Source organism: Pituophis catenifer, unplaced genomic scaffold (assembly GCF_029215685.1).
Source record: "Pituophis catenifer annectens isolate HBS135680 unplaced genomic scaffold, rPitCat1.0.hap2 SCAF_6, whole genome shotgun sequence".
Taxonomy (NCBI): domain Eukaryota; kingdom Metazoa; phylum Chordata; class Lepidosauria; order Squamata; family Colubridae; genus Pituophis; species Pituophis catenifer.
In genome coordinates, this window is record NW_027256886.1 from 85,559,342 (window position 1) to 85,579,756 (window position 20,415).

Below are 20,415 nucleotides of genomic sequence, written 5' to 3' on the forward strand. Positions count from 1 at the left end.
GGGTCCAAGCGCACATGTGAGATGTGCACACACTAGTGAAGCGAGCGAGCATGCACAGTGCGTGCACTTCTGAACCGGTTGGGAAGGTAAGTAGATTTCACCCCTGGTTGGGTGGTTAATAATCTTTAAGTCAGGGGTGTCAAACTCAATTTCATTGAGGGCAGCATTAGGTCTGTGTTTGACCTCGGGGGCTGTGATCAGAGTGGGCGTGGCCATCTCGATGTCACTCATGTTCGTGGATGCCTGTGATGGCCCGAGTGCTCTGCCAGTGAAAATGGAGCCACATGCGGCCCTCCCGAGCTCCGTTTTCACTGGCAGAGGGTTGCAGGAGGCCATAGCAGTCGAAAACGGAGCTCCGGAGGGCTGCTGGCAGAGGCATCGCAGGCCAGTCCTTCACTGTTTCCAGGGTGGCCCCGCGGGCCAAATCTAAACACCCCAGGGGTCAGATCCGGCCCACGGGCCTTGAGTTTGACACCCCTGCTTTAACTAAATAAATCAATAACCCCCAGTTCATTCTCCATACTGTGCATGAATGAACTGACATCCTAAAAACAGAAGACCAAAAGGAAAAGAAAAGAAAAGAAAAGAAAAGAAAAGAAAAGAAAAGAAAAGAAAAGAAAAGAAAAGAAAAGAAAAGAAAAGAAAAGACAGGCCTGCACTGATTTAACACCTAACTAAAACTGATACATTAGCTGTTTTGTACTTGTGGGTTGCTGACAATTCACAATATTTCTGTAGTTGCGCAGCGCCAGTGAACTTTCCATTTTTATTTCCTCCTTCACCTACCTACTCAGGTATTTCTAACCCTTGCATGGAGTATATATGTCTTGTGTTCTGAGCAAGTTAGCAGACTCCCGTTTTTGCCAACCAAGAGAACAAAGCTAACAGTAACGACTATTCCTCACTTAGGTAATTATTATGGAAGGAAATAAAACACAGCACAAATGAGCCCTAATCCATCTCTCACAATGGCCAAGATCTTTGAGTTCTATTCAAGAATTAATTCTTTCTTGGCTAAATTAGAAGACCACCCTGAAAAAAAAGCATCAAACGACTCATTCAAATAAACCCTTCACTTGGAGGAAAAATACCCAGTACCTGTTCAGATACTTCTGTGATCCAAGGATTTCATTCAGGCTGAATTAACCACAAGCAAGCTCGCCCACTGCCGGGATGCAGTGGCCCAATGGCTAAGACACTGAGCTTGTCAATGAAAAGGTCGGCAGTTTAGCGGTTCGAATCCCTAGTGCCCCATAACAGGATGAGCTCCCGTTGCTTGTCCCAGCTTCTGCCAACCTAGCACATAAAAATGCAAGTAGAAAAATAGGGACCACCTTTGGTAGGAAAGTAACAGCGTTCCGTGCGCCTTTGGCGTTTAGTCATGCCGGCCACATGACCACAGAGGCATCTTCGGGTAGCGCTACTCTTCGGCTTGGAAATGGAGTCATTCCCTGGAGTCAGGAATGACTAGCACTGTGATGGCGAAATTATGGCACACGTGCCACAGGTGGCATGTGTAGCCATATCAGTGGGCATGCAAGCTTAGCTCCAGTCCCATCAGAAGTTGGCAAACAGGCCATGTCTGGCCTCTGGAGAGCTTCTGTGGGATGGAGAAGGCCGTTTTCCCCCCTCCCCAGGCTTCTAGAGAGGCTCTGGAGCCAGATGAGAGAGAAAAACGAGCCTACCAGGCCATCTCATGCCAAGAGCGGGGGGACCTGGGGGGGGTCGCGCACAGGGGTGGGGCGCATGACCCCCCCACCCCCCACATCCTGGCATGTGGTAGCAAAAAAGTTAGCCATCTTTGGTATAGGGTCTCCTGCTCAAAAAGGGGCTAGAAGGCCTCCAAAGTCCCATCCAACTCTATCATTCTATGTTCTGTGGTTCCAGACTCTTAAAGGCAGTGCATCTAACAGCTCTCTGGCCATGCCGTATAATTTGCTCTTGTAGTTTTGGGAGAAGGGAAGGGTAGAATCCAGCTCGGGAAAGGTAGGATGCCAAAAGACAGGATATTTTTTTTTTTTTTTAAAAAAAGAATGTTTGGAAGCAGCTGATCCATAACTTCCCCAGCATCCCATTAATAGTATCCCTATATCAACCGCTCACTCGTTTTATCCGGGGGTTAATGAATCGAACAAGAGTGCATAAAATTATAAGCATATTTTAATGAAGTGGAGCTGCATTTGAAACATTAAGCAAAATGCGAGCAAGTTTTGTCGGTGGCATTTATGGTTTGGCATGAGTGGCAAGTTGCCCTCTGCACTGCAAGTTAAAAAAGTAATTAGACCTTGTTTGTGATGACACATCATATGTTTTTTCCCCGAACGCCATCACTCTGCTAAACAAATAATTCCTTCAAACTGTCAAACTATTCACTAAGGCTGCATTACTATTACTATTAGTCAGTGGTGAAATCCCCCCTGGTTTGTCACCGGTTTGCTGCCAGCTCATGCGCAGTGCACACCAAATGCATGCTGAGTGTGCATGTGCATTGCGCGCCAAATGCATGCTGCATGCGGAAAAAGGAGGCTTGGGAAGGTAAGTAGAACAGCGAGAGGGAGAACAGTGGTACTGCATGATTTAGATTCACTAGAAAGCAGGATTTCCTGCTTTCTAGCGATTTTAAATCACGCTACACAGCTGATCGTCGGAAATACCAGTTCGGACCAACTGGTATCTTTTTTTTTACAACCGGTAGCTTTTATCACTACCAGTTCACCTGAACTGGTGTGAACCGATAGGATTTCATCACTACTATTAGTCTTCTCACCGTTCCTGTCACCCACCTCCTCCCACTTACGATGGCATGACTGTAACTTTGTTACTTGTATCTTTACGATTTATATTGATTCCTGATTGTTTATTTGTATCCTATGACTATCATTAAGTGTTGTACCTTATGATTCTTGACGAATGTATCTTCTCTTTTATGTACTCAGAAAGCGTATGCACCAAAGACAAATTCCTTGTGTGTCCAATCACACTTGGCCAATAAAGAATTCTGTTCTGTTCTGTTATTCTGTTCTGTTCTGTTCTATTTAAAAAAATGTGGCCGACATTTGTTCCCAAAATTCATGCTGTTTCAGGTAGCCCCAACATAGAAGGGATGTTTTTTTCTTAAGTCAAAACATACCAAAAAGCAAAGTATCCATGAAATAAGTAGATTACTACAAGGTATTGCCTGGTTTTGTCATGTTGGCTTATGAACTTGTACAGATCTACTTCTGTGCTCTTCAACACAGAAGAGCACAGAAGAGCACTCAAAATTTCCACTACCGGTTCTCCAGAACCTGTCAGAACCTGCTGGATTTCACTCCTGATGCATGACCACCCTGTGCACCCCGCCCCCCTACGCATTTGCACGTGATCCCCTATGTTCCCCGTTTACCCCATTTTGGGCCTAATAGGCCTCCCTGCAGCCTCCTGGAAGCAAAAGCGGGCCGGGGGGCGACCGTGACACACACCACTGCGCCCTTTTTGGGCCTAGTAAGCCTCCCTGCACTTATAACCCATAATGCACAATGAGCAACCCCACATGCCCCACCCACCCACGCATGCGCACACAACCCTCCACGTTCCCCATGTATGTGCACGCATCTCCCACATGCATCCACCCCTCCGCGCATGCATGGCAGAGACTTGAAAATCAGCCGGCTGGCGGGAGGCACGCACACTTGCGCGATGGAGCTGGGCTGGGGCAACGGTTCACATGCCCGCAGAGAGGGCTCTGCAATGGCACACGTGCCATAAATTCGCCATTACAGCTTTATGGGGTCCTTCTGGATCATGAGACAGGAACAGAAGAAGCAAAACCACACTTCCGATACACAGAGAGAAAACAGAAGTCTTCCTTTTATTTGCATGGGAAAAGGAAACCCATATACTCCCAGGAATACCAAATAAAGAGAAAACAATGCTGTTGTTTTATCTTTCAAATAGAACATAAGATGAAAGGAAGAATCTGTGAAAATATCAAGTACTATAAATGCAGAAGTCTTTGATTCGGTATTGTGCTGTGGCCTCTTGCAATTAAATATTCTAGTATATCAATAATAGAATCAAAACATGATTCCCTCCCCTCTCTCTTTTTCATTTCTTTAGAAGCTATTTGCTCTCAGGTTGACCGGGGATGATTGAGGATAGGAAATGGACTTTAGTAATAGTTTTTTTTTTCTCTTTTCTATCAATCTTATTTGTGTGTTCTTTTAAGCACGAAAGTGAAGTGTGTAAACGTCCCAGCAGGAAAACCAACCATGAAAAATTGAGTTATGCAAAATAGCACTACGGATTTCAGCCAAACCGCCTATTTCTTACGATATGTGACAAAATTAAACTGAACCTTCCACAGATGATATTTTAAAAAATAGAAGTCCTGCAAAGAAGTCCAGGTGTTTCTTTTCTACCATTGTATTGTCTCTCAGTAGGAGTTTGAAAATTGCCATTGTGTGAGGCACTAGAAATGTTTATAGCTCTACCAGTAGGTGTATTAATGTTATCTAATACATAAAACAAATTATATAGCTTTAAAGAATTAGATTAAGAATAGCTGCTTGGCGGCGTGTGTGGTTGCAACATGTACTTTATTACAATATTAAAATAAAAGATTAAAATGCCAAAAAAGCCAACACAGTCCTAGGCTGCAGTAACAGAGGGATAGAATCAAGATCACGTGAAGTGTTAACACCACTGTATAATGCCTTGGTAAGGCCCCACTTGGAATACTGCCTCCAGTTTTGGTCACCACGATGTAAAAAAGATGTGGAGACTCTAGAAAGAGTCCAGAGAAGAGCAACTAAGATGATTAGGGGACTGGAGGCTAAAACATACAAACAACGGTTGCTGGAATTGGGTATGTTTAATTTAATGAAAAGAAGGAGGAGGAGGAGGAGGAGGAGGAGGAGATGATGATGATGATGATGATGATGATTAAAGGCCTGGAGACTAAAACATATGAAGAACGGTTGCAGGAACTGGGTATCAACAATCTAGAGAGAAGAGGACTAGGGGAGACATGATAGCAGTCTTCCAATATCTCAGAGGTTGCCACAAAGAAGAGGGGGTCAAATTATTCTCCAAAGCACCTGTGGGCAGGACAAGAAGCAATGGATGGAAACTAATCAAGGAGAGATGCAATCTAAAACTAAGGAGAAATTTCCTGACAGTGAGAACAATTAATCAGTGGAACAACTTGCCTCCAGAAGTTGTGAATGCTCCAACACTGGAAGTTTTTAAGAAGATGTTGAATAACCATTTGTCTGAAGTGGTATAGGGTTCTCTGCCTGAGCATGAGGTTGGACTAGAAGACCTCCAAGGTATCTTCCAACTCTGTTATTCTATTCTAAAATATCCTGAAAATATCCTGAAAATGACATTTCAACTGGTTTTTGAGATCCTTCAGGGGAAGGATACTGCAAAATCCCCATTCCTTCCCCACTCCTGGGGGAAAGATATTGTAAAATCTCCATTCCCACCAGTGGTGAGTTTCAAATTTTTTTACTACTGGTTTTTGAGATGCGTCTATTGTAATGTTGTGATCACATTTGCTAATCCTTAGCAGAGTTTTGCAAGCAAGGCCTGTAAGAATCATCAAACAACAGCGATCTTCAAGTCTCAAAATCTGTAAAAGGAATAAATCCGTAACTTCTTCTTGACTTCTTAGATTATGAGAGACATCAAGAACTGAAGAAACTTTTGGAAGCATTTTCGAATAAAACACTAAGAAAGTCCAGTTGCCTTTTAGAAAAAGCCCTTTGGGACAACCATGACCTGGATTGTTGAGAACCTCCATAGACATGAGAGACACCAAGGATGTTTACATCTCAAAATGACATCTTTCTGTGGTTCAGTGAAATAACACCAAAAGAGAACAGCAATGTGGACCACAACACCCATGTTCCTCAACAATGGACCATGAAGGCTCCATATTTCCTCATTTTCTAAAAGAGGGCTGCTACTTTGCAAGCAACAGTTCAGTCAAGAGTCAGAGATGATTTTTTGTCTAAGGTCAGACCTAAGATTTTTGCCCACAAAATATAGCCAGAGGAAGAAACTTCTCTATTCAGAGCTGCATGTTGAATGTTGGGGGGGGGGGAATCAATTGTTAACCCATTGTGATGGGAAAATTGTTCACTTCTAAAGAGGGACCAAAGCAGTGGTAAAATTCATTTTTTTTTTACTACCGGTTCTGTGGGCGTGGCTTGATGGGCGTGATGTAGCTTGGTGGGCATGGCTTGGTGGGCGTGGCAGGGGAAGGATACTGCAAAATCTCCATTTCCACCCCACTCCAGGGGAAGGATACAGCAAAATCTCCATTCCCTCCCCACTCCTGGAGGAAGGATATTGTAAAATCTCCATTCCTACCAGTGGTGGGTTTCAATTTTTTTTACTACTGGTTCTGTGGTTCAAGAGTTTACTACTGGTTCTTCTGGTTCAAACACGCTTGGCGTGGTTTGGTGGGCATGGCTTGGTGGGCGTGGCAGGGAAATGATACTGCAAAATCTCCATTTCCACCCCACTCCAGGGAAAGGATACTGCAAAATCCCCATTCCCTCCACACTCCTGGTGGAAGGATATTGCAAAATCCCCATTCCCACCCTACTCTGGGACCACCAGAGGTGGTATTTGCCGGTTCTCCAAACTACTCAAAATTTCCGCTACCGGTTCTCTGAATTACTCAAACTTTCTGCTACTGGTTCTCCAGAACCTTCAGAACCTGCTGGATTTCACCCCTGGACCAAAACAATTGGAGATAGACGCAATGAAGTCTATTTTATTGGCATGCGCAAACTGCAGTGTTCACCTTCCTAAAGGAACCAAAAAAAAAAAAAAAAGCCCCAGATAAAACAAGGTCAAGCAAAACAAAGGAAGAAACAGCAGTCTGGTTTTGATTATCTATCTCCACTTCTCCAAGATCACCAGATCTAGCATCCTGCTTTCACACAGGACTGTATTTCAGTCCTGCTTTAGCCATCTGTAATTAAAAATGTTGGAGGTTTGCAAGAAAAGAATGGACGGCCATTTGTCTGGGATGGTGTAAGTATTCTGAGTTTTATTTAAATAGAATCTGAAAACAATGTTTAAGATCTACCACTGACTAATCTTGTCGTCAGTTCAATATTATTTCACACCACATCTCTACACTAACCTAACAGATGTCTAGGAGTCGGAAATATGGCATAAAATATGTCTCAGGTGTTTGATACCTTCAACAGTACTTTGATACAGCACTGTTTTGTTTAGCTTCTAGGGCAGGGGTGTCAAACTTAAGGCCCGGAGGCTGGATCCGGCCCATCGGGTGATTAGATCTGGCCCGCAGGACCACCCTGGAAACAGTGAAGGACCGGCCTTCAGTGCCTCTGCCAGTGAAAATGGAGCTTGGGAGGGCTGTGTATGGCATTTCCCAGCTCCATTTTTGCTGGCAGAGGGTTGCAGGAGGCTGTCGCAGCCGAAACGGAGCTTGGAAGCCCATTTTTGAGGCAAAGAGTTTGGCCCATCACAGTCACCCCCAACATAAGTGATGTCGAACTGGCCATGCCCACCCTGGCCATACCCACCCCAGCAGCCCCCCAAGGTCAAACGCAACCTTCATGCGGCCCTCAATGAAATCGAGTTTGACATCCCTGTTCTAGGTCAATAAATACCTCTGATAAATTATTTATCAAAACAATTTCTATTAGTCTTCTTTGATGTGAGGAGACAAAGGGATAAATCCCATTAGAGAATAGGACTCAACTAAGATCTCTCTCAGACAAAGGGTGTATCCAATCTCTTCTTAAAAACGTCCAGTGTTGGAGCATTTACAATTTCTGGAGGCAAGTTGTTCCACTAGTTAATTGTTCTAACTGTCAGGAAATTTCTTCTTAGTTCTAGGTTGCTTCTCACCTTGATTAGTTTCCACCCATTGCTTCTTGTTTTGCCCTCAGCTGCTTTGGGGAATAATTTTATCAAGACTCCCCCTTCTTTGTGGCAGCCCCTGGGATATTGGAAGACTGCTATCATGTCACCCCTAGTCCTTCTTTTCATTAAACTAGATATACCTAATTCCAGCAACCATTCATCATATGATTCAACCTCCAGTCCCCTAATTATCTTGGCTGCTCTTCTCTGCACTTGTTTTAGAGTCTCAACCTCTTTTATAATGGTAACCAAAGTTGGATAGACTATTCAAAGTGTGCTCTTACCAAGGCATTATAAAGCGGTATTAACACTTCACGTGATCTTGATTCTATCCTTTTGTTAATACAGCCCAGGATTGTGTTGACTTTTTTGGTGGCTGCAGCATCTCCTCTGAAAAGTTCTCAGTGCTCCTTCAACTTGATTATAAATCTTAAAGGCAGCATACAATTTCCTAATGTTTAATTGTAAAAGTTGATATCTATATTTTATATTTCATCTTGTTTACAACGATCTATGCTTAATTGAGTAACAGTCTGTTTATATTGCGCACATGAAAATGTTGAAATTCATACATATGTACAATTAGCTGATCATGTGAAATTATGCTATTATTAATACTTGTTTTGCAAATATTCTATTTGCCACTGTTGGTGGGCTGTTTTGCCAAAATGAATCATAATCATTATTTTTTGCCAGTTTATTAATAGATGTTAGGTAGATTCTAAATGTTAAATGGATACAAAGGAATTTAAAAAAAAACCACAGTCAACACAATCTTGATTTAGTATTGTTACTTTTCTGAACTATCCACAAATGAACAAAATATGATACCCTCTATTTTAAGTAGATAGTTTATTAAGCTTAACTTCTAAAAGACCATTCAAATGTAATGTAAGTGCTAGAAGCACTTGTTATAATTTTCTCATTGGATGTTTATTAATTTCCTTAATAAATAATATATTTTTTAAAAAAATATTTTTATTAAACAGTTTGTCTTTAAAAACAACACAAAAAACAATCACACACATATAAAAACAAAACATGTCAAGACATGTCATTTCATGATTTGAAACCTGAATTGTTTTTATTAGGAATACGGGACCCAAAAATGAACAAAAACCTTCAATACATTATATTGCACATACTTACCGCAGCAAGAATCACATTCGCAAAAAATTGGAAACCAAAAAATGTACCCTCAGATGAAACAGTAATTAGGAAAATTCTAGAATGCACAGAGATGGATATAATGACTATGGAGTTGAAAGAGAGCGAGGATTCGGAATATTATGAAATATGGAATAAAATCTACAGTTGTCTTGAAAATAGAAATCAGAACAAGAAATGTTTAACTCAATATTGATGAAATTTAAAGTAGCTGAACAAAATTAAATAAAGAGATGTAAATATAAACAAATATAAATGTGTAGATACGAACAATGAATATTATAATGTGTGTGTGTGTGTGTGTGTGTGTGTGTGTGTGTGTGTGTGTGTGTGTGTGTGTGTGTGTTTTCGTAGACTTTCACAGATACAGGTATGCAAGTCTTGGTGTATTCGGGTCTTTTCCTGTGTAAGATTGAGAGTATCTTGGCTCAGAGAGATATCTTACATGGGAAAAGACCTGAATACGCCAAGACTTGCATATATAAATTGTGTGTGTGTGTGTGTGTGTGTGTGTGTGTGTGTGTGTGTGTATGTGTATATATATCTTCTTAAGTTTTCGCGGGTGTGCATATGCAAAAAATTAAAATTTCGGGTGTTTTCCCGCGTCATTATAAATAAGTTGGTTAAAATATTTAAAATCCTGGTTAAAATCCCACCTTAAAATCTTCTAAAAATCCTTACAGAGCACTCTGCAAGGTCCTTTAAAACCTCAGCTAAAATCCTACCAGTGACTTTAAAAGTTTTTTTTTTTAAAAGCAACGTTTCGACAGGCTCACAACCCTGTCATCTTCAGGCTCTGTTTCATGTAGAAGCTATGGGTTCTAGCTCTGTAAGGATTTTTAGAAGATTTTAAGCTGGGATTTTAACCAGGATTTTAAATATTTTAACCAACTTATTTATAATGATGCGGGAAAACACCTGAGATTTTAATTTATATATATATTTTCTGAGGTTTTCGCGGGTGTTTGTATGTAGGTCTTTGGTTATTCGGGTTTTCTCCCACGTAAAATTGGAGGTGTCTTGGCAACGTTTTGACGAAGTCTCATTCGTCATCTTCAGGCTGGTGTTCTCGGCTTCGTGCTTCTAGGAGCAATGTGTGTGATCGCAGCTGTTTCTTCCTTTTAACTGCCAGTGGGGGTGTGAACTGATTGGGTGGGAGCTTGGCTGTGTTCTGATTGGGTGGAGGTGTGTTCTGATTGGTTGGCAGTTTGGCTGTGCTCTGATTGGATGGGGAGTTGGCTGTGCTCTGATTGGATGGGTGTGTGTTCTGTTTAGGTGGAGGCTTGGTTGTGCTCGGGTTAGTCTGAGTAGCAGGGGGATTTGAGCTGGTGAGCTGTGTTGCTGTTGTTTGGCTTCGTGTTCGTTGCCGTGCCATCTCTTCATGTTGGGTGTCAGTCTGCTTCATGTATGGATTGGAGGGGTTTAAAGTGGCTAATGATGCAGCTGTGGTCTGGCTTCTGGTTTGTGGTTGTGCCTCATCATCGGTGTGGGTTTGAGTTTGCATTTTGCGTGGATGTGTGGTGGTGACATCCTGTGTGGTTTTCGTGAGTGTGGGTCTGGTGTCATTCTTTGTGTTAGGGACTCGTTTGTCAATAAGGGCAGGTTTCCAAATGGCTGGTAGGCGGGAGATATCATCTCGTTTATTCATGCTGTGTGGGTGTTTTTCTATCTCGATGGCTTCTCTGATTATTCTATTGTTAAAGTGTTCAGTTTTGGCGATAGTTCTGGTCTTTTTAAAGTCAATTTCATGTCCTGTGGCTTTAAGGTGTTGGACCAGGGAAGAAGCTGGTTCCTCTTTTCTGACTGAGTTCTTGTGTTCTTCAATGTGTGCACTTATTCTTCTGTTGGTTTGTCCGATGTATGTGGTGGGGCAGGCGGTGCATGGGATTTCATATACTCCTTGATTTTCTAACTCAATTTTGTCTTTGGTGTTTCTTAGGATGGTGGATATTTTTCGGTTTGTGCAGAATGCTGTCTTGATGTTGTGTTTGTGGAGGATCTTGCTGATTCTGTCTGTGGTGCCTTTTATGTATGGGAGGAGGGCTTTGCCGTTTTCTTGTCCTCTGTCTTGGATTTTAGTGGGGGTTTCTTTTTGGATTAGGTTGATAATCTTATTTCTTTGGAATCCATTGGATGTTAGTACGTTGGTGAGAGTGTGTAGTTCAGTTTTTAGGTGTTGTTCGTCAGCTAAGCGTTTTGTTCTGGAGATGAGTGTCTTGGCTACGGAGTTGATCTGTGCTGGGTGGTGGTGTGAGAGTGCGGGCAGGCTACGGAGTTGATCTGTGCTGGGTGGTGGTGTGAGAGTGCGGGCAGATAGCGGTTTGTGTGTGTTTTCTTCTGGTAGATGGTGTGTCCTAGGGAGCCATTGGATTTCTTGTAGACTAAGACATCCAGGAAGGGAAGTTGGTTGTTAGCTTCTGTTTCCATGGTGAACTGTATTTTGGGGTGTAGGCTGTTGAGGTGTGTGAGGAAGTTGTCCAGTTTTTCTTTCCCGTGTGGCCAGATTATGAAGGTGTTGTCTACGTATCTGAGCCAGAGTTTGGGTTTGTGATCAGATTTTTCTAGAGCTTGGGTTTCAAAGTGTTCCATATAGAGGTTTGCAATGACAGGTGAGAGGGGTGATCCCATGAGTGCTCCTTCTATTTGTTTGTATTTTTGTCCGTTATAGATGAAGTTTGTGTTCCTCACACACCTCAACAGCCTACACCCCAAAATATAGTTCACCATGGAAACAGAAGCTACTCAATCAGAACACACCTCCACCCAATCAGAACACAGCCAAGCTCCTACCCAATCAGTTCACACCCCCACTGGCAGTTAAAAGGAAGAAACAGCTGCGATCACACATTGCTCCTAGAAGCACGAAGCCAAAAACACCAGCCTGAAGATGACAAATGAGACTTCATCGAAACATCGCCAAGACACTTCCAATTTTACGCAGGACAAAATCCAAATAACCAAACACCTATATGTATGTATGTATGTATGTATGTATGTATGTATATATGTTGGAGTAATGCGATTACCTTACTATTGAATAGTAAATAGAACTGATAGAATAGAGAACTACAAAAGCAAAATACGCTAAGTCGATGCGAAATGCTGTAAAATTACCATTAATGTTATGTAATGTTCAATAAATAATAATTTATTGATCAGAAGTAACGCTTCTGATTTGTTAAAAACAAATAGAATTACAACTAGAAACAAAATCAAATAAAACTCATCAAAGTTGCCAAAAGACGCAGCTGCTTTAATCCACTACGGAGCAGTGATGCGTCTACAAAATACTGTTCATGAAACAATTGTTTTGACAAATTGCACGGCTCTGTTTGTATTCTTTCTGACACAACAACTCATATAGAACATACCCTCAATTACTGAAGTCTTGTGATTATTTAGAAACTTTAAATGACTATGCCCAACGAGATGAACAGGGTAAAGGTATTGAAAGTGCTGAATTAAAGCAGTCATTAACAAGAAATGCCACAATATTACTTTTCACGCTAAAATTGCAGGCCCTTTATTGTCTTCATGCTCAGACATGTGGAACTTATCTGAAGTAACCTGATGCTTGCAAATGACTAATTAGCTGAAATTTAGAAAGACAGATATAAAAACAATTGGGGGTAATGCAAAGTTTGTCCTGAAGCAATATCAGATACTATGTTTGCCGTTCTTAATTTTTTTTCCTTCCCTCCTTCCCTCCCTCCCTTTCTTCATTGTTGAAAAATATAAACCTATTATGCTTTTCACTTTTGGGCACATTATGCCAAGAATGGGAAAAAAGAGCCAGAAAGAATAAGACAAAGAAATTAAGGAAACAGCTAAATGTATTTTCCATCAACACCTTTCACTGTTTTTTCTCCAAGCCTTTCTGTCTTTGCAGATCATCCTAACTTCCACCGCCTCCCTGCCTCTCTTCCTCCACCTCAAAATATTATTTCAACGCAGATTTTAAAAGTCCGAGCCAAACATCTGTCATTTTTAAATGTTCATTTGTCCCCTGTCAGAATGCCATAAGAGCCAATTTCACTTGCCAATGCAAGTATCATTTAAGACTCCAAAACAATATATTTATATTATAAAGCAGACATGTTGCTCCAAGAAAATTTCAGTCTTTTTTAAATTGTGCGGGTTTTTTTTAGCATGGACTTCTGAAAATTTTGACATCAGGGATTCACCTAATATTTTATTATATTATTATTTTTATTTTATTGACCATCCATCTTGCCCCAAGGCAAATATGGGCAGCTTACATCATTTCAAACCAATAAAACCAAAGAATAAATTATTTCTAGTGATAATAAAAGTTTTACTCCAAAAGCAGATCTGCAGCAAAATCGAAGAAGCAGTCAGATTCCATTCATTGCTCTTTACCAGTATGATTTCAGTCAACCATCAGGATTGTCCCCATTAAGTTTTACTTACAGAAATGGGGGACAGATAGATCAACTGAACATCAAAAAAAATCTTCAATCTGAATCAACTAATTACTCCCAAGGAGTCTTTAAAAAATATTTTTTAATTTTATTTTTAATGCAAATAATACAAACATAGTACATATACATGTACATACAAAAAAAGGAAAAAAAATACAAATATCACAATGCAGCCTCACCCCCAGAGACCACTTTTTTTCTTATATTTCTTCTTCTATAACAGCTAAAAGATATACAATATATTCAAATTGTGTCCTGATCCCCTCCAAAACAACATATGTTCTTGAGTAGGTTTATTCCCTTTGCCTTCCACCAACACTGTTTTTATAAAATCCCCCCACATTTCATTATAATTGTTTACTTTAATCATCCCTTTTTAAAATTGAATTTCTGCTGTTAATTTATCCTTTGTTGCCATACTCCAAATTTCATTATACCACTCATTTCTTTGAATATCCCACCTTCATCCCCAATATTTAGCCATTACTAATCTAGCTGCCATGATCAATTTTACAATCAATTCCTTTTTTGTTTCATTTATATCTTGTTTTTCCATCAACAACAGTAATGCAATTCTTGGTGACATATCTAAATTTATATTCAAAAGTGCTCTAATTTCTCTAAATACCATGTCCCATATTTTTTGTGTACTATCACAATCCCACCACATATGTTTATATGTTCCAACCTCTTTCTTGCACCTGAAAAAAAAAAAAACCTTAACAACTACGAAATACTAACTAGCCAAGAAAAACAGAACCTCTTTCCTTGAGGAGTGGACTTAGAAGGAGGAAGAGGAAGAAGAGGTAGAAGAAAAAAGTAAACTTGTTGTAAAGGGTTCTGAACAGCCCCCCAAATGAAAAAATAAATGTAGAGGCTGCTTCTACAGGTAGTCCTCGACTTAAAACCACAATTGAGCCTAACATTTCCATTGCTAAGCAAAAACAAAGTGTTTAAGTGAGTTTTGCCCCATTTTACCACCTTTTTTTCAGATGTTAAGCGAATCGCTGCAGCTGTTAAGCTAATAGCATGGTTGTTAAGTGAATCCAGCTTCCCCATTGACTTTGTTTGTCTGAAGGTCGCAAAAGAGGATCCCTTGATCCCGGGGAAAGTTACCCATCGTCATAAATATATGCCAGTCACATATAAGTGTCCAAATTTTGATCAGGTGGCCACGCAACGGTCGCAAGTGTGTGTAACTTTGAACAATTACTAAACGAATGGTTATTAAGTCGAGGAATAACTGTATTCTATGCCACCCATCTGGCATTTAACAATTATTCCACCAAGACTCTCCCAGAAAGCCATTTAACACAGTCCATCCTGATCACTAGAAAACATGTCGGGGCTGCTTTTCTGACAAGACAGGAAAGGAAAAAAATAAATGTTTTATTCAAGCCGAACAGAGCCAACTTTTCCCTGCCATCTCCTCAAGCCAATGTTTCTCTGGAGCTTTTCAGGGTCAGCAAACACAGAAATCCGGTGATTTGGTTAATCAAGATTAAAAAAAGAATTAGGAGCAATGCTGCCTTGACTGCCCCTTCTATTATATTTTACTTTTCTTAAGTTTAATCTCCGCATTCCTGTTCGGTTTATCATTGCCAGTCTGGCCCGATAGCTAGAACATCTAATCAACATTCGCAGCTAAATGTTTATGCAAGGCTTGGCCATGGCTAACACTGGCAGAGAAATTATTTTCTAGGCCAAAACCTGAGGAGAATAAAAAACGATGAGGCCACACGATCTTGAACATCTACAAAGGTCTAAAACAGAGATGGGATGCAAATCCGGTTTACTATCACAGAGCGTTTTTGATGACGTCTGGGCAGGTGGCCACCGCCACTACCGGTTTTCCCAAACCGGTAGGAACCCACCCCTGCTCTAGAAGTGAGGTCCATTTTCCTATGCAAGAAGAGCAAACCAGAGCAAAATACAGGGAGTCCTTGACTTACGACCACAATGGAGCCCCAAATTTATGTTGCTAAGTGAGACATTTGTGAAGGGAGTTTTCCCTCATTTTACGACCTTTCTCGCCACAGTCGTTAACCACCGCAGTCGATAAGTTAGTAACCAGGTTGTGAAGTGAATTTAGCTTCCCCGTCGACTTTGGTTGTCAGAAGGTCTCAAAAAGAGGATCGCGTGACCTTGGAACATAACAACGGTCATAAGTGTGAACCAGTTGCTGAGCATCGGAATTTTGGTCACATGATCATGGGGACGCGGCAAAGGTCGTGACCGTGAAAACCGATCCCAAGTCTCTTTTTTCAGTGCCGTTGTAACTTTGAATGGTCACTAAACGGGCTACCGTAAGTCACGGACTACCTGTATATCTGCAATATTATCTTCTTGGCATAATTTTCCAAAAATGCAAATGCAATCGAGTCCCAATTCAGAAGCTTACGCAAGACTAAAAGTTTCCACGCCATCTCCTTCAGACCTCACCCCTTTTTCCTACTGGCCCCGATGAGGAAATTTAACAAGCAGAACATTAAATGGGCAAATAATTACCTTTTAACTCTTGGAAGAGGCCAACGTCAATTAACACGCAGGAGCTCTTAACAAACAGAGAGAGGAGGAGGAGGAGGTGGGAGCCCAGAACAGTTCCGGCAGTCATCAAGGTCGTTCCTAACAAGGAAGAAAACCAAAAAAAGAAGGGGGGACAATAGTTAACTATTAATTTTCATAACACCGATGATGTAGAGAAGATGGCAACCCCCAAACACCAAAAAAAAACCCCAAAAAACAATCAAGACGTAGGCATGATATTTAACCTTCCATTATGAAAAACACAGCCATTTCTTCCTTACAGGCTGAAATCCTGAAATAAAGATAGCGCTCGACTTACAACCCACGCCTCCAAATTTACATTGCTCAGAGAGACAGTTATTAAGTGGATTTGGCCCCATTTTATGACCTTCCTTGCCACAGCTGTTAAATGAATCCCTGCAGTCGTTAAATTAATAACACGATGGTCAAGCAAATCTGGCTTCCCCATTGACTGGGCTTGTTAAAAAGTCTTCAAAAGGGATTACACGACCCCGGGACACTGCAAATATGAGTTAATTTCCAAAGCATCCAAATTTTGATCATGTGACCATAGGGATGGCTTCAATGCAAAGAACAACAATTAAGATTCTTAAAAGCCCGGAGACTAAAACATATGAAGAAGAGTTGCAGGAATTGGGTATGGCCAGTCTAGAGAAAGGAAGGACTGGAGGAGACATGATAGCAGTCTTCCAGGATTTGAGGGGCTGCACAAAGGAGAGGGAGGTCAATTTATTGACCTCCCTCACTGGCTCCCGGTGGTCTTCCGGGTGTGCTTCAAGGTATTGGTTCTCATCTTTAAAGCGCTCCATGGCTTAGGGCCCGGGTATTTACGAGACCACCTTCTGCCACCGATAACCTCCCACCGGCCAATCTGCTCCCACAGAGAGGGTCTCCTCAGGGTGCTGTCAGTCAAGCAAGGTCGACTGACGACCCCCAGGGGGAGAGCCTTCTCTGTGGGGACACCCGCCCTCTGGAACGAGCTACCTCCCGGAATACGACTGATCCCGGACCTCCGTACTTTCCGCCGAGCGTTGAAGACCTTCTTATTTTAGCAAGCCGGGCTGGCTTAAAATTTTAATGGGCTATTTTATGGGTAAAGGGTTTTAAAATTTGGGGAAGCCAAACTGATTTAATTCTGTTTTAATTTATTTTAATTTTTATACTGTATATATTTTAATTTTGGCTGTTCACCACCTTGAGTCCTTCGGGAGAAGGGCGGTATACAAATTTAATAAACCTTAACCTTAACCTTAACCTTAACCTTAACCTTAACCTTAACCTTATTCTCCAAAGCACCAGAAGGCAAGACAAGAAACAGTGGATGGAAAGTAATCAAGGAAAGAAGCAACCTGGAATTAAGGAGAAACTTCCTAACAGTGAGGACAATTAACCAATGGAACAGCTTGCCACCAGAAGCTGGAGGTACTTCATCACTGGAGATTTTTAAGCAGAGACTGGACAGCCACTTGTCTGGAATGATATAGGGTCTCCTGCTTGAGCAGGGGGTTGGACTAGAAGACCTCCAAGGTCCCTTCCAGCTCTATTCTGATTGGTTGTAAGTGTGAAAAATGGTCATAAGTCACCGTTTTCAGTGCCGTTGTAACTTTTACGGTCACCAAATGAGCGGATTATAAATCGAGGACTACTATTCCAGTGATGGCGAACCTATAGCACATGTGCCACAGGTGGCACACAGCGCCCTCTCTGTGGGCACGTGAGCCATTGCCCCAGTTCAGCTCTGCCTTGCATGAGCGTGTGCCTCCTGTTGGGCAGCTGGTCATCGGGTCTCTGCCGTGCATGCACAGGGGGCTGGGGGCATGCAGGGAGGGCACGTGCATGCACGGGGGCCAGAGTGCATGCAGGGGGGACGGGGCGCATGTGTGGGGCAGGTCGAATCTGGGGGGAGCATGCATGCATAGGCGCAGGGCGCATGCACCAGGGCCGCACATGCATTGTATTTGCATGCACACATGCATGCTTTGGGCCAATGGTGAAATGTAAAATTTGTTATTACCAGTTAGTGGGTGTGGCTTGGGGGGGGGCAATGTGACTGAGTGGTCGTAGCCAACTTTTTTTTTTTTAACTTTTAAAACCATTTTTTCTACAACCTCTTCAGCCGAAGGTTGTAGAAAAATGCCTTTAAAAGGCTCTGATGATCCCAGCTGAGCCACGCAATCATCAGAGGCTTTTTTTAAATTATTTTTAAAAGCATTTTTTCAGCCGAAGAGGTTGTAGAAAAAATGCTTTTAAAAAAAAAGCCTCTGATGATTGCGCGGCTCACCTGGGCATGGGGGAGGGCAAGGATTTTTGCTACCGGTTCTCCGAACCACCCGCCACCATCGCTTCCAGATCAGGCAATCCGGTCCGAACCGGGAGCATTTCATCCCTGCTTTGGGCACTCAGTCCGGAAAAGGTTAGCCATCACTGACCTATACTAATGGTGGACTGAAAAGGAGATGGAAGAAGGGAAAAAGGAGGAATAAGCTGAAATCTTCATTCTATTTATGCATCTCATTGGTTACAAAGCCACTTTTCATGTCTTTGCAGTACCAAGCATTTATTTTTCACTTTAGCTGAGTTGCACTTCTGTAGAGGCATGGAAACACGGCCCGGTGCATGGAAAACCACAACAGCTTTAGCAAACGATGCATCCAGCACCACCCCAAAATCCAATGTGCAAGCTCATGAAATCCCAGGGATAATTAAAGAGGAGATAGCAGCATTCACAATCCTCTGACGAAGTTCTGCAACTATAAATTTTTCTAATGGGTTTAGGGGCCCCCATTTTCCCAAGTCGTGCTATTAGCCAAAACATAATTGAAAAAAAATAAAAATAAAAATGAATGAATGAGCCTGCAGCCAAAGCAGCATGTGCTAAGATTTCATTAGAGCTTCTGCTGAGCAGGGTAATTTCTGGTCAGAGCTTGGATTTAAGAGAACTAAGATTAAATTAGGCACCTTGGAATATTTGTTTGTGGCGCTGTAGATTTACTTATTTAAATTTCTAGCCCTTTCTAATCGATGATTTAGCTTTTTTCTCACAAGATGTAAATATATACAAGCGTGTCAATATCCCCCCCCAAAAAAAATATTAAGAGCCGTAGTGCGGGCTAACTCATTGCTCACTGCCAGAAGTTCGATCCTGACCAGCTCAAGTTTGACTCTGCCTTCCATCCTTCTGAGGTCGGTAAAATGAGGGCCCAGATTGTTGGGGGCGTTATGCTGACTCTGTAAACCACTTAGAGACAATGGTAAAGTACTGTGAAGTGGTATATAAGTCTAAGGACTATTGCTATTGATATTGCTATATAGTGACCCAGTTCCCTTTCTTGTAAACACTGATCCTTTATTTCAGAAAGTTGTCCTTTAGATTTTTTTAATTAATTAATTAATTAATTAATTAATTAATTAATTAATTAATTCATTCATTCATTCATTCATTCATTTATAAATAAAGAGTTGTGATGGTGCAATGGTTAGAATGCAGTATTGCAAGCTAATTCTGCCCACTGTCAGAAGTTCGATCCTGACTAGCTCAAGGTTGACTCAGCCTTCCATCCTTCCAAGATCGGTAAAATGAGGACTGAGATTGTTGGGGGGCAAGAAGCTGACTTTGTAAACCGCTTAGAGAGGGCTGTAAAGCACCGTGAAGCGGTATATAAGTCTAAGTGCTATTGCTATTGACTCAGCCTTCCATCCTTCTAAGGTTGGTAAAACGAGAACCCAGATGGCTGGGGGCAATAGGCTGACTCTGTAAATCGCTTAGGGCTGTGATATATACTTTACCACTAAAATGTGGAGCTTCACTTGTGTGATTCATTTATGTAGCTTTCTTAGTAGAATTATGTCACTAGTTCCTTTTGTTTTCTACTTTTGTTTTGTTTCCCTCCCTCCCTCTCTCTCTCTCTCTCTCTCTCTCTCTCTCTCTCTCTCTCTCTCTCTCTCACACACACACACACACACAAACACACACACACACACACACACACAGGCAAATAAGCATAAATCATTGCAAATTCAAGCTGTTTTGTGCCCTCCCATGAAACAGACTTATGAGGGGGGAAATCCTCAATGAAAGTTTGCTCAGCTATAAAAGCTAGAAGGGAGGGAGGGAGGGAGGGAGGGAGGGAGGGAGGGAGGGAGGGAGGGAGGGAGGAAGGAAGGAAGGAAGGAAGGAAGGAAGGAAGGAAGGAAGGAAGGAAGGAAGGAAAGAGAGAGAAAGGGAGGAAGGAAGGGAGGGATGGAAGGGAGGGAGGAGGGAAGGAAGGAAGGAAAGAGAGAGAGAGAAAGGGAGGGAGGAGAGAGAAAGGAAGAAAGGAAGGGGAGGGAGGGAAGGAAGGAAGAAAGGAAGGAAGGAAGGAAAGAG

At 41.8% G+C, this 20,415-nt stretch overlaps 1 protein-coding gene across 1 annotated transcript in view; it reads right to left on the reverse strand.

The window, feature by feature from the left end:
- The window catches only part of ZMIZ1 (zinc finger MIZ-type containing 1), a 412,625-nt gene extending 396,537 nt beyond the window's left edge, over positions 1–16,088 (reverse strand). Inside the window, exon 1 of the mRNA XM_070946491.1 lies at positions 16,011–16,088. The gene's annotated coding sequence lies outside the window, so the exon portion shown is untranslated. The remainder of the gene's footprint in view (positions 1–16,010) is intronic.
- Between the last annotated feature and the right edge of the window lie 4,327 nt (positions 16,089–20,415).